Raw genomic sequence first — 14101 nt, 5'->3', positions numbered from 1 at the left:
CACTTACATATTTCTAATTATGATCACTGTTAATTGATGTTAGAATGAACCAGTTGGGCAATTAGACAACTGCAAAATTTGAACGATTCTCAATATTGATAACTGGGATAATGATCCTGTATTCATTCTTCTCCATGCCATTATTAATTAACATTTTGTTACCAAGTGACAGTAGTACGATTGTAAAGCTGTTTTTTTTTTTATTCATCACAGCGTAATTTTATTGGAGAAACATTTCTGCTGAATAGCACCGCAAGCATTATACAACAACCAATGCTTATACAATGGGAACGTGAACATGAACATTAACATTAACATTAACATTAAGAAAAAAAATCACAATGGTATAATTTGCCAAAGTTTTCATGAATATTAATTGGTATTTCAATTTATGATTTTAAGAGCTTTAATTATTCATACAACTGAAAGTTTGTTGATGAGATTCATTTCTGTTTTCTCTACATTTTTCTTTTTGAATCAATTATCTTTATGGTCTATCACAGGACATCCACTTCTCTGTACATATTCTAATAAAAGGGATTATAAAATCTCTTTTATTGGCATATCACACTTCCAATACAATTATTAATGTTCGAGCGTTTGTCTGGTGTCTGTAGTTACTGTATATAGTCACGATGACCACAGATATATATATATATATATATATATATATATATATATATATATCTTGGAACTTTCCACGTGTTGGACTTCGAATGTTGTAATTATAAGAAGAAAGAGTCTCAAGTACGCCATGGATCCAACGAAAAGTTTTTCATTACAAAATTTTCGGTCTGCCTCAGACCTTCGTCAGTGTAAAGACAATGATAGACAATGATAGACATTGTATATCATTGTCTTTACACTGACGAAGGTCTGAGGCAGGCCGAAAATTTTGTAATAAAAAAACTTCTCGTTGGATCCATGGCGTACTTGAGACTCTTTCTTCTTATAATTATATATATATATATATATATATATATATATATATATATATATATATATTATGTAATTATTCATATATGAAGAGCTTGCTTCCAAAAGGCGCTAAATCCATTGAAAATTACGGATTTAGCGCCTTTTGGAAGCGAGCTCTTCATAAAAAATATATACATTATATAGGCCCTATACATGGAGGATCAGCAAAAAACAGAACAAAACAAAACAAAACAAAATGACAGATAATGATAACACATAAACATACAATTTCTATAGCCCCATTTTCTATTCTGATTGAATGCTCAAGGCACTTTACACCAGAAAAGACAAGACAAGGCAAGACAAAACAAAACAAAACAACCCCCTCCCCCCCCCCCCCCAGAAAAAAAATCAGAATGTCTTAAAATATTTGACATAAGAGACAATTTACAGAACTTGGGCGATGACTTTTTGCAAAGAAATTTGAGAGAATGAGAAGTAACTCCTTCTTTTCCTGGTGACATCTGCATGTTGTCTGCCTGCAGATTTCTTTCCGACGGATGAGATTGAGTCAGCATACCTCAGCAAAGGTGGCAGACATATCCCGTACTTACCATGAGGTGACCATCGTTAAAGATGAGGTTCCACAAACAAACAATCTGATGGCGAAAAGGGTCATTATATTTTTCTGACCCATCATTATTTCAAGGACTGTATTCCCAAAGTTGTTCATAAGACATATACGTCATAATTGTTATGATGTATACGTTATAACAATTAAACAGTATACACGTTATTATTATCATTACGATTACCAAAGATGATAATATTAACAACGATGATGATGACGACGACAATAATAATAATAATGATAATAATAATAATAATAATGATAATAATAATAATAATAGTGAATGATAATAAACAACTACATTGTATTAGGGCTACTATGGGGAAAACTCAATGACATGAACAAGCAAATCTTGTTTGCGTCAGTAGCACGGGTTTAGACTTCAGTAAGTAATTAAAGTAAACAAGCTGTCATCCACGTTGTCAGTGTGTCTCACATCTCTAGTTTGAGAGAAGAATCAACAATTTGTGACAGCAATGAAACCATGGTCACATATCCATAGTCAGGTGTTAATTTTCTCGTTTCATTAACATGCATGGTGATCATAGCTGGTCAGGAATACTGACTGCTATTATTAATGTTTATGTGAGTGCATGCTTTTGCCAGGACGTTTGCTCGTTGTTTGCCGCTGTTTACTTGGAGTAGCAGACATTATACGAGAGAGGGAGATAGAGAGAGAGAGAGAGGGGGGGGGGGGGGAGGATAGAGTCAAACAAACATACATACAGACAGACAGACGGACGAAAAGTGCATATTGGAAATCATGACGTATTAACACTCTAGGTTGGTTGATCGATGATTGTTCATGAAAAAGCTGAGGATGGCGTGTCTAAGTACCAACACGCCACCAATGGCATTGCCATGGCGTTGGCTCCATATAGCCTACATTTCTTCGAATTGTTTGGCAGGTCATTATGATTTCAATATTACCGGCGTTTTTCATGTTCAAACTCGGATGATTTGAACTTTGTCATAATTCCTGTGCCAGTACATTATCATGAATGGCTTGATGTAACATGTTGGATTTGGATAAGAATATAAAGTTTGTTTTTCTTTCGTTTTTTTTTCTTTTACGATGAGAAGCAAAGACGCATACAATACATATATTATATATATATCGACATTAAACAACGAAAGTCACAGATTACAAAAAAACCCCAAACAAACAAACAAACAAACATATTTTTTTTTTGTTACATCCCTGCGATGATATACATAAATCATGTTCACAAATCCTTACAAAGTTCTGCTTACGGATATTTACACGCGTGTTGGAATACTGACGGCCTTGCGAAATGAGGGACATTGATTACTAATTGTGCTCAATACTCAGCTTTATAAAGAGGCGTCATTTCATCTGTAGACAATATTAATCACGGGTTATCTTCGAGTTACATTCAGTTGTTATCGGTGTCATACTCATGGAACGCAAGACACGATGAGATGTGTATACTTAAGAATCAATTAACTCAAACTCCTGGCCCTCAAGACGGGATGTCCGACCTCTCCCAAGCAGATCAAGAAATGAAGACGATTCACCGAGAATGGAAAAAAGAATAAAATCACTTTAACAAGGAACAAACTTCAACGGAAACCACTTTTGATATAATGTTTACTTCTAGCAACCAGATCGATCGTGTGTACAATAGATCTATATAGACCAAACAGATTGTGAAGGGAAATGACAGCTGGCGTGGTTCCTGATTCTGATCGTTTTCTGCTCCCTCCGAAGCATCATTTTCTCTCTCTCAAACCTCACTTTAGATTCAATATGTGTGTGTGACACAGTGTGTCTGTGTGTGTAATCAAGTGCGTATACTACTGTTATCGATTTGGTGTAGTTGCCATGGTTTCCTTCACGTTCTGCAGAGAATGGCCCCTCCCTAACCTCGACAGTCGAGGATTGGAGCAAAGAGCGTTAAATTCTGGTCCGTCTACAGACATCACGCAGAGAAGTTGCATACGGAGGCAGTTGGAAGAGCCTCGTCAGCTGTTTCATATATTGCTACCAGTCAAGTTTCTCTTCCGTCAAGATATCGCGCGAGTGCACTATTAGAGACCTGTACTATGAACAATACTACGCAAGTTTGTCTGACAGCTCTTCACAATTATTTCTTCTAGCTTCATGATTGTCGGCAGCACAGTTCAAAGGCACCTCAGCAGTGTATCATCTCCACCATAATATGAATGGGTTTATCTCAACCTTTTCATGACCATCATAATCTATAGCGCTCGATCTAGGTTGAGAGGGCAGCGATCTATCTACGAATTTAGTCCTGTTCCGTAAGTGACGACTGCAGTTCAACGATGTCTCAAGGTCATCAGTCTTGAAAATTGCACCATTTATTACCAAAAAAAGTTTTTGAGATCAGACTATACCATACGCTTGGAGTTAGAGTTATGAGGACTATGACTTATGACATTCCAAACCTAAAAAGTTGACCTGTGTTGTCTGAGTTTCGAATGCGGCATATAGTAATCGTCTCCCTTGAAGTCACAGACTCCCAGACAATCCCTTTGCGCTGCTCGAAACTTACTCTTTCCTTGTCTGATCTGACCGACTGTCTTCCCGCCTACGCTCATCGTCGCCGTCTCAAACACCAAAACATATCTGATCGTCTGCTCTGCCGGGAAGCTGAGCAGTTTTGTGAATGGAGAAGCTTTGATCACTTCTCATGTCACAGAATACACATTGGTATACCACTTGGAGTGACTACATCATAGCCTAACCGCCTTTCATCGTGAGAGAAAGTATTCAAGGCTGTAGGAAAAACTGTGGTGAGTTTGACATATCAATTATCTGCTTAGTATTCCACTATATAATTATGGTACATAGTCGCTAAATAATGATGCTGCTGAAAAGATTTGTTTCCAAAAATGTGAAAAGATTATACCTTTAGCAATTGTAACGACTAAAGCTTCCTTCGTCATTAATGCAGTCTGAAAGTACTCCGTACCCTATGAAAGACATGAACTTTTGAATAGTCTGTCATGTAGATGTTTTGTATGCTGATGACCATAAAAATAGAGATAATCATTTGTTATCATTGTGTGTTTACAGAGTTACTAGTAAGATAATAGGCTTAGACCAGACAGGTGAGCGGGGGTTTAGGAAATGAATGAGAACACATAAAGACGAAAATTCTTCTCACTCACAGAAAATGCCTGTCACACACCACAAATTTACGAATTTTGCAGACGTTGTAATGTGTTGCGTCTGTTTCAGACAGGATGTGATCACGTGACTAGTGACAGAGAATTTCAGTTTGTGTCTGTGTTATTTCAATGAAGATTAGCCCCTTCAACTGTCAAAATTTATCACGTTGAACTTCCTTTAACCTTTCGAATTGCATTAGTAGCCCATAAACGTTCATCGCTTGGTCTCAGCCTGAAGGCTGTTGAAGTCACTCGAAAACGCAGTTACATCGTATAGATACAGAAGCGAAAGGTGTTTATTCAATCCGAAATAATACATTCCACATTAGCATTACAAGAGTAATGTGAAACAACTAACACTTTGTTCGGTTAATGTTGTATTGGTGTATGTGATCATGATAATGCTCCGGGCGCTCTCATGTCTTGCTGAAAAATTGACAAGGGCAGAAATGCAATGACTCAAAATCGTGTATTCAACAAGACAAATTCAGTGAGGGACAAGCAAGGATCCATTGCTGGTGGAAGATAATGGATATTATGCACACACACACACGCACACACATACACACACACACACATGCACACACACACACACACACATATATATATATATATATATATATATATATATATATATATATAGTATAGATACAACTTTACTACGTCTATTTGGAATACAGACACTGTGATGTCAAAGTTTTGATGATCCCGTCAACCGGCATCAAAAGACTTAGATGAACAAATGTCATCATGACACAAAACTATTTACTGAAGGTTTTATTCTAACACCAAGGTCTACTGGAAATATCAAGTAAGTGATTTTCGACATTAAGAGTCGTGGTATAACTTAAGATATCGGACTTTCAGTATTTTGATGAACAATGAATCGCCGTTCAATAATAAAATCATCAATAATCCAGTCATTGTGCACAACCTCAAAGTGATAATTTCTTACAAGGGGATTCTCACCATAGAGCAGCTTGTTTTTTTTTTTTAATTGTTTACTTTCAAAGTCTCTCATCGTGTATATCTTAACTTTACAACAAGGATGAAACTGTATTTATAGTATTTATTTTAACATGTTCAGGCATATAAGATAGTCAGCTTTTACTACGCACTTTTTAGGATACAGAGGCTAATTAAGACTATACCCCAATAATAACTAAATAGGGTCATTAACAGAACGCTAGAAAATAGTGCCAAGAGCTTTGATACCCAGTCCATATTGTATAATTTTATAAGTAGCAGAAAATTATGTTTTTATTGCTTTGTCATCCTTTCTGTAAAATAAACCTAGGCTAGTCTTCGGTATACAAAGTTAAGAAAGCGTTGTCATTTCATTGTTTTTTTAAAAAATGAAATTACAACTTGTTTAAACAATGAAGTCATATAGGCTTCCAATTTGATGCTTTTCTACATCTTGAATCCATGTTTACTATAGCACGCCAATCGACACTGTAGGCCCTATTTCTTAAATGTTCAAAAATCCTGTATATTGATTGCATTCTGCCTGGTAAGGCTATTCCTACCAGGTTTGGGGGTCAATCATGAGCTTTATTTTTTTTAGATGAAAATATGGAAAGTTTATTCATGCAAGACAAACGAAGAACAGACGAAATAGTGGAATTTCATTACTTCATTATACATAACAGATAAGGAATAGGCCTATACGTTTAAAGCTCGATCTGCACTATCATGATTGAGTTCCGTTTACTGCCTGTACAAGTCTGAGGTTTTATATACCGCCAGAGTATACTTTTTGTTGTTTACAGGTGAGGTACTTCAGTTAAGTTTTGATAACAAATGTGCACCGAAATGTATTATTATGACGTGCATGATTTACAACCTCAATCAAGGAAGTTTTGCTGTACAATGCGTTGATAATCCTGTCTGGTGTTATTTTCAACGACTCGCATGTCAAATTCGTAATATTATTTCTTGTACATTCTGTTGAAGAAAAAAAAGTGAAAATGAAGTTTGAATTTGAATTTGAATTATCACGGGATTGGAGGAAAGCTATATTGAGAATGCCCCGCTTTAGATTTATTACCGTATAATCCCATTCAGTCATATTATAGTTATGCTTTATTGTGTTATATGATACTATGGCACACGCAGAGTGGGGTCGACTGTATGATTAAGAATACGTATTTTGCTCCTTGATAATTCGGTGGAAAAATTTCCTAGGCGAAAATTGGGGCGCCCTGGATATGCCCCTGAATTTAAGAGAACGTGTTAAAGTAAGTTTATATTTAAATACATATATATCTGACTTATATAGGCCCAGATTTCAGAAAACACGTACATGACCAATGCAGACCAGAATGATTATGCTGTGCACATTACACAAGATATAGGGACTTCATCTTTGAGTGAAGAATAATCTCGGGGATATATACGTTCATGAACATCGTTGGCTCTTTCTCTCGCGATCTGTTACTTGCAATATATTTGCTATTATAGAGGCGGACAAACGCATGTTACAAAAACCACAAAATTTCGGAGGAAAATTATGTCGGACGTCTCCACACTGGTCACTACACGGCAACTCCCGATTACAAGTGTGGCAACTTTCCAGCCCTGCTTGGAATTCCGGAAATAGTATTGCAATGCGACAGAGAGGCATTATTTTGTGCAAACACAAAGGCTATGACAGTTGCAATATGATTTTGACTAGCCCTTGAAATCGACTACATTATACCGATCCAGTGGAAATATCCATTAAAAAAAAAAAAAAAAAAAGAAAGAAAAAGGTCCGAAGAAAATAGAGGGGGGGGGGGGCGCCCGGGACGCCCCCTCTCGATCCGCTACTGCCAATGATATTTAATATTTCCTACAACGCAAATTTTGTAGAAAATTGGATTATAGCAAAGTTAAAACCAACAAATTTTGATACATTAGGCAGGTGGTGTACCAGGAATAGCGACAACCACAAATTTACAAATGACACAGAGCTGTGTAGGCCCACTACAAGTTTTATACATTGAAAACAATGATTATCAAAGTCTGTGTTATATGTCTGCACTGGAGCGCGGAGATATTAAGGTGTTGTTAGTGTTGTTTTGTGGCATGTGTAGAGAAAACAAAAAGTTCTGTTTTTTTCCTTCGAGGTAGATTGATAAGCATTTTTGTCTTTTGTTTTATATATAAACGATTGACCTTAATGGTAAATTCGGTCAACATGGAAATCAAACACATGACACAGTAAATCTTTAGTTTATCGAGCAGATTTGTTTTAATTATTTACTTTCTTTACTTAATGTTTATAGGAAATCATACGGAATATGATATACTCTCTACAGGTGCTGCTGCAGAAACATACAAAAAAAAAGTAAACATGAAAATGTTACTCGTTTCAAGTGATATACTGATAACAACACAAAAATCTCTAAAACACAGACTAATGATACGGAATCATGCATGATACAAGAGTTCTTGAGATACTTTATATTACAAATTATATCTATAATTATGCTTTAATGTATCTAATATCATTTCCAGTGATAGATCCAGTATTGATTAGGATAATATTTTCACTTATACATTATTTATTCAATGACGACATTTTCAATCATAAATTGTCAATCAACCAACAAAAACTTATTTCACAATGTCAGTATCCAATAGAAAAGCAGTATTGACGTGAAAGATTGAAATCACAAAAACAGTACTGCTCTGTGATCAAAGTTTTGTGACCTGAAGTAAAACGATCAATAGTGTACAGATGTGCTTCCAGCATTGGATGGCACAGGCAGGGTCTTGATAACGGGAGGGGGCTGGACGAGGCGGTGATACTCGTATACGGTGCAACTGGTATTGTTTTGACAGTCTCTGTCGCTGCGAGAACTCTAACCTTGTACTGCCCTACACTAAAGTGAAATCCATTACAGCCCGCCTGCCCAAGTTTCTTAATTCGTCATCATCACTTTCAGATTAATCACATGCAATGCAGATGATACGGTACCTCACAAGTCCATTGAAGGGTACGTTGAAAAACGATAGACCTTGTGCAACAATGGGTATGAAAATTATTGTTATCATTAATTACGTATTTCTACAATGATACGATAAGGATGTTGAATAGCAGCAGCGTGTTTTCGTGACATACACTGTGTTTGACTCGATGCGCTATCAACCATTCGATGACACACTCTACCGATAGCATCGTCAAGGCTGATTGTAATATTTACTAAACACACATTTGTGTGACCCCAAAAAGCAAACAAAGTGCATTCCCAGCCTCATTTTGACAACCGCCGGACAACAAGCATCTAGCTGACAATCGCTCCTTGAAGATTTGATCAGGTTCAAAGGTTATTTCTCGACATAAATCTCAAATCAATAACAAGTGATAAGTGTAGATAACTTCACAGAGATTGTGGCAGTGATTAAGTCATTGATATTGTTAGTTGCAGTTGTTTGAGACCACTGGACTGACGCTTTTCTTCAACGGAAGTAAAACGGTTAAGGTCTTGTAACCAACAAATCCCGGTGCATTGTTTCCAAGGCTCAAGGATTCTTGAGAGATCTTTCTTAAGTCCTTTTCTATCGGTATTTGCATCTTCATGTGTTCAGCATCTTATTGAATAGGGGCATGTATACCGTCATGCCCGTTGATATGGGTGTTATAGGAGTTAACCAAACCAAACCGAACAAACCAACGTCTTTTCACAAGGTTGCCATCAAAGAGGGCTCTGAATGTCACTTTCATCTCTCTATAAATAGTATAGTTTTGAGATAAATTCGTTGGTGGGTTTACGTAGATTGTAGTGAAGTGTGTATCAAACCTCAAGCTGAGTTGCTCTTTTACATGAGAAAGATTCAGTTTGTCTATTCGAGAAGTGGACGTAGGCCTACACCTTGGATCATTATGGCGGAGACTACCCAGAACTCGCGTAAGTTTGACCCATCCAATTCTACATGTAGCGTGCAACTTGACATTGATTTTTTAAAACGAAACCCATTATTGGTTTTTCTATAGCCGAAGAAAATTTCAGACGAAAACCATAGGGCTTACAGTTTTTATGTCAGTATTTGCCAACATCTTTAACATGCAATTGCATTGTGTCTTTATAGTCAGAACTACATGCGGTGGCCAAAATGATAACTGACCTTAAGTTTGGCCTAACTGATGGAAGGCATAATAAGCTTGTTGTCTCGCATGACTATGAAGGCATTTAGGCGTAATTAAGACAGAGAAAATGAAATTGAACACTCATTATACACAGCCTGTTGGACAAGAAAACAAGTTTGAACGATAATTTTACATTATGAGAGGAAACGGCTCCAGATGGAACACATTGCTTTACGTGTTTATGATCGTTAGGCCAAATTTCACTGTCAATTTCGTCGTACGTTTACTATATGAGCGAATCAATCAAACAGTGAAGATATCTTACTATAAGTGACTGTTTTCACGGAGGTCAGATTAAGTCAGTTAAACTAGTAGTATTATATAGGACTTGACATCAGTGGTGGCCTGGTGACCCATCAGGACCAATAAAATTGATATTGGGCCCCCAAATTTTATACACTAGCTGTTTCTTTTGCTGGCCCGATCGGGCAACAAATCCGTTTCATTTTGTTTCAGGCCACTAACATTTCAAATTTGCAGTTAGTATGTCTCACTAATTCTCCTCTCCCACTCTCCTTCTTTCCTTCTTTCTTTCTTTCTTTCTCTCTCTCTCTCCCTGTCTGTTGGAGATAAAGTGATGATAATTACGTGCGAAGAGCAAAAAGCTCTAAAAAATCAAGAAGTCGAGACGATTGATTAAGTTCTGTCTGATTGTTGTGTAAGTAAGGATTATTATGTAAACTTAGTAAGACAGAGGACTGAACAATGAAGACCACGAAGTCTGAAGGCGAATGTAAATTATCACCGCTGGATCACACAACAACAAGTGGTCTAGGACTATAGTACTATCTTCGGAATGTGTACCATCGTGAATGATTATGACCTCGGTATATACTTCTCCGCGCCGTAATAGTGAAACAAATGGTGCACTTTAGAGATGAATCGTTAAGTATTGGATAGAAAAAACATCGACGATAACAACATAATGAAAAGTTAACCCGAATAACTCGGATTCATTTTACTTACTGAGCATTCCTTTGTATAACAGCAAGATTTTATACTCTAATTATTATAATGCTGGTATAATCTCGCTATTGTAGTGAGCAATATATGTTTTATAACGTTTCGTGAAGTTCTAAAACGTTCATTATCCCAGAACAAAGGAAATATAAATTTAAAAAATGACACCTATTGTTGAATGGTTTCACATCCGCAAAGAGAAAACACATTCTATTGCATGCATATAGTCATAATCTTTCTATAAAAACAACAAAAACAAACAGATAGACTTATGATCCACACACACACACACACACACACACACACACACACACACACACAAAACAAACAAACCAAACATAATTATGACGGAAAAGATTACGCAAAATTGGCTTGCAGATGAATGAGATCCTGAATATCAAGTGGCAAATCTCTGAAAATAGTGATTAACTGCATGAGCCATCTATATATATTTCCAACATCTTGAGCTTACTCAGTGTTTTACACGAAGATGCAAAGTCAGAGAATTTATTTAATTGAATAATCACCCAATATGAATTCATTTCATAAACCCCTCAAAATATACCCCTCAAAATATACCCCTCAAGTTGGAGCCCACTTCTTTGTATACATTCTACCAGAATTGCTTTGAGGGCAGATTTCAGGCGACCATAGAGTAACTATAGGAAGGGCAGACCAAGGTCAGACTAAAGTCAAGTTCCCTGGGACTTAGATTGCTTTACTGTCTGACTGTATGCGGAGTAAGGTCAAAGGTCAGTTCATGACTTTCGCTTCATGTGGAGAACATGATGTGTATAAAGTGATCAGGATTTTGCATTGTTTGTTTGCTGTTGTTTTCATTTTGCTCACCCATGATGGCTGAGTCGACTCAATGATACTTTCTTTGACATTGCAGTGTTATGGATCAATTTCTTTTCGCCTCGAATGTAACTATTAAATTTTGACGTTGAAGGAGAAAATTTGTTATGTATTTATCGTATAAAATTTGCTTGATATGGAAAACATACATCAAGCTAACGTGTCTTACAATGTCACCTTCCATTACTACCAACTTATTTATTTCTTATTCGTTAACATTATGATGGGGAAGGGGGCGCCATGCATGTATGCAGTGATGTGTTGCTGTATACATGCCATGACTGGTGTGGAATCCTGTAGACTTGGGACTGCTGATCTGGTAACTTTTGTAAGTTTTGCTCATGTTATACTGGGTGTAAATTATGCCTCCATAGCCCCATTTACCATTCCTTCTTCCAAGATACAACGAGAAAAAATAATTATACTGTAACATAGATCTTACATCAATTGAATCAAGAATTTGATCTTATCTATCCGATCATAATGATTGGTGTTAGAAAAATTTCGGTTTTAGTGTTATTTTGGTAATGAAATGAAATATAGATTAGTATTACATCCCAGATAACTGATTAATAAACAAAAACTCAAATCTTCCGTGCTGAAGTCCTTATACATGTAAGAATATGAATGAAAGAATTTCGCTTGCAAATTACCATTGTAGTTTACTTTAGTATCTTTAAAGTCACGATTATACTGACTTAAACAAGCGATGTTAAGGATTTATTGAATATTTCATTAGACTTGGACAAAATTGGTGTAGTATTGCTTTTAGCCATAAGTATAATAAGATATTTAAGTTGCCTGACTAGAACCTGTGTGTCTGTCGAGCGAAATGCATGAGATGTTCTCCAATAGCTAACCAAATAACTCTTGTATTTGCCTTCGTCAGCTAAAAGCCGAAACTGGCTAGATCAGCCGAAAAAAAAGGAAGAGAAGAAAATCAATGCACAACATTTGGCGCGCATCATGCTATTTGCCATTCGTTCAATTTACCTATACAATCATGACGCAGATGACTCTATATTGAACATGTTTTACTGTCTTGGGAGATTATGGTGGGGGATGCTAACTCAAACATGATATAGGATGCAAAGCAACCTAGTCCCCAGTCTTCGTAGAGCTGCGTTTACACCATGTTCCCTGCGACCACGGCAGCCCCGTTTGCCCGAAACGTAGTGCGCAGTGGGTAGATGAGACATTCTCCTGCATGTTTTACTCCGAAATTCTGTCTTCTTTGTTCAGTCCCCGAATCGGTGAACGATAGCTGTCAGACGCTGTTCTCCCAACGTCTGGTCGGGCTATAGACTATCAATATTTTCCGTCGTGTCCCGTGACGGGCCGCCTCTTTTTTTTTTTTTGACAGTTTAAAGATCTGACATGGCATCCACGACAATGCACGGCTTTTCACGTTTGCCCATCCCGTCTCATCGCGTCGTTTCACGTCCATCCCGATTTGGCCACGATGGCCTGAAACGTGGCTGCTGTGGCTGCCGGCAACATGGTATTACAATGCAGCATAATCACCCAGTGCTCCACTCTCCGCCCCCCACCCCCCCCTCTCTCTCTATCGTCGATCCAATCAGACGTACGGCTAATTTATTGTGCTAATCAAGCCTTTACTTCTGTATATATGATTTGTACACCACGTCTTATTTGCCCTTTTGGCTGAAAAGGAATAATCCCGTTTTTTAATTTCATTTCAAAACTCATAGATTGCAATAAAAAAACCATTCGTTAATGTCTATCAAAATAAAGTATGGTAAACTTTCGTCTTGTGTGCTCCTTTAAGTCGAGTCTAGAGAGATTTTCTATGACCTAAATTCACTTCACACACATGGCTTCAGTCTGTATAGGCTGCAGTATGAGACAACGTTTTTTAAATATTTTTTAAAATCAAATCTATCGTATGAAACAGACTTGAAATTGCTACGGGTAAAGAAAAACAGGGGCGAATCTAGGAATTCCGCAAAGGGGAGGCGCCGGTACATAAAGGGGGGGGGGGCGAGCACCCCCATTTTTCTTTCTATTTATTTTCTTTTAACAGAAAATAAAGAGAAGGCACACGCCCGGTGCGCCCCCACCTGGATCGGTCACTGAATACTTAGTAATCAATTTGTACAAAATGTGCGACATACTGCAGTGAGATCAATAATGTGGTCACACAATGTTTTTAGTGCTGCAGGGAGGTGAAAGTGTAGTCTGGTAGCACCACCCTCTTCGTAACCAGCAGGGCTATTGTCGCCATCGCTTAAAGGGATTATTATTATTTTGGTCAAGACATAACCTCATGTATCTAACATTTTATGTGTGTGTGTGTGTGTGTGCGTGTGTGTGTGTGTGTGTGTGTGTGAGTGAGAGAGAGAGAGAGAGAGAGAGAGAAAGAGAGAGAGAAATAATGAGAAATCTCTTATATGAAATATGGAAGAGCATGCAGTTCTAAATGG

General features: G+C 37.2%; 1 protein-coding gene across 1 annotated transcript in view; it reads left to right on the top strand.

Moving 5' to 3' along the window:
- The first annotated feature begins 3344 nt into the window (after positions 1-3344).
- LOC139721532 (SPATS2-like protein) overlaps positions 3345-14101 on the top strand; it is a 56976-nt gene continuing 46219 nt past the window's right edge. Inside the window, exon 1 of the mRNA XM_071632858.1 lies at positions 3345-4327. The gene's annotated coding sequence lies outside the window, so the exon portion shown is untranslated. The remainder of the gene's footprint in view (positions 4328-14101) is intronic.

The sequence above is a fragment of the Diadema antillarum genome, unplaced genomic scaffold, assembly GCF_040938485.1.
Source record: "Diadema antillarum isolate AM-2024a unplaced genomic scaffold, OU_Dant_1.0 scf00000013, whole genome shotgun sequence".
In the NCBI taxonomy this organism is placed as follows: domain Eukaryota; kingdom Metazoa; phylum Echinodermata; class Echinoidea; order Diadematoida; family Diadematidae; genus Diadema; species Diadema antillarum.
The sequence above is the reverse complement of the archived record's forward strand: the minus strand, read 5'-3'. Positions and strand labels throughout refer to the sequence as shown.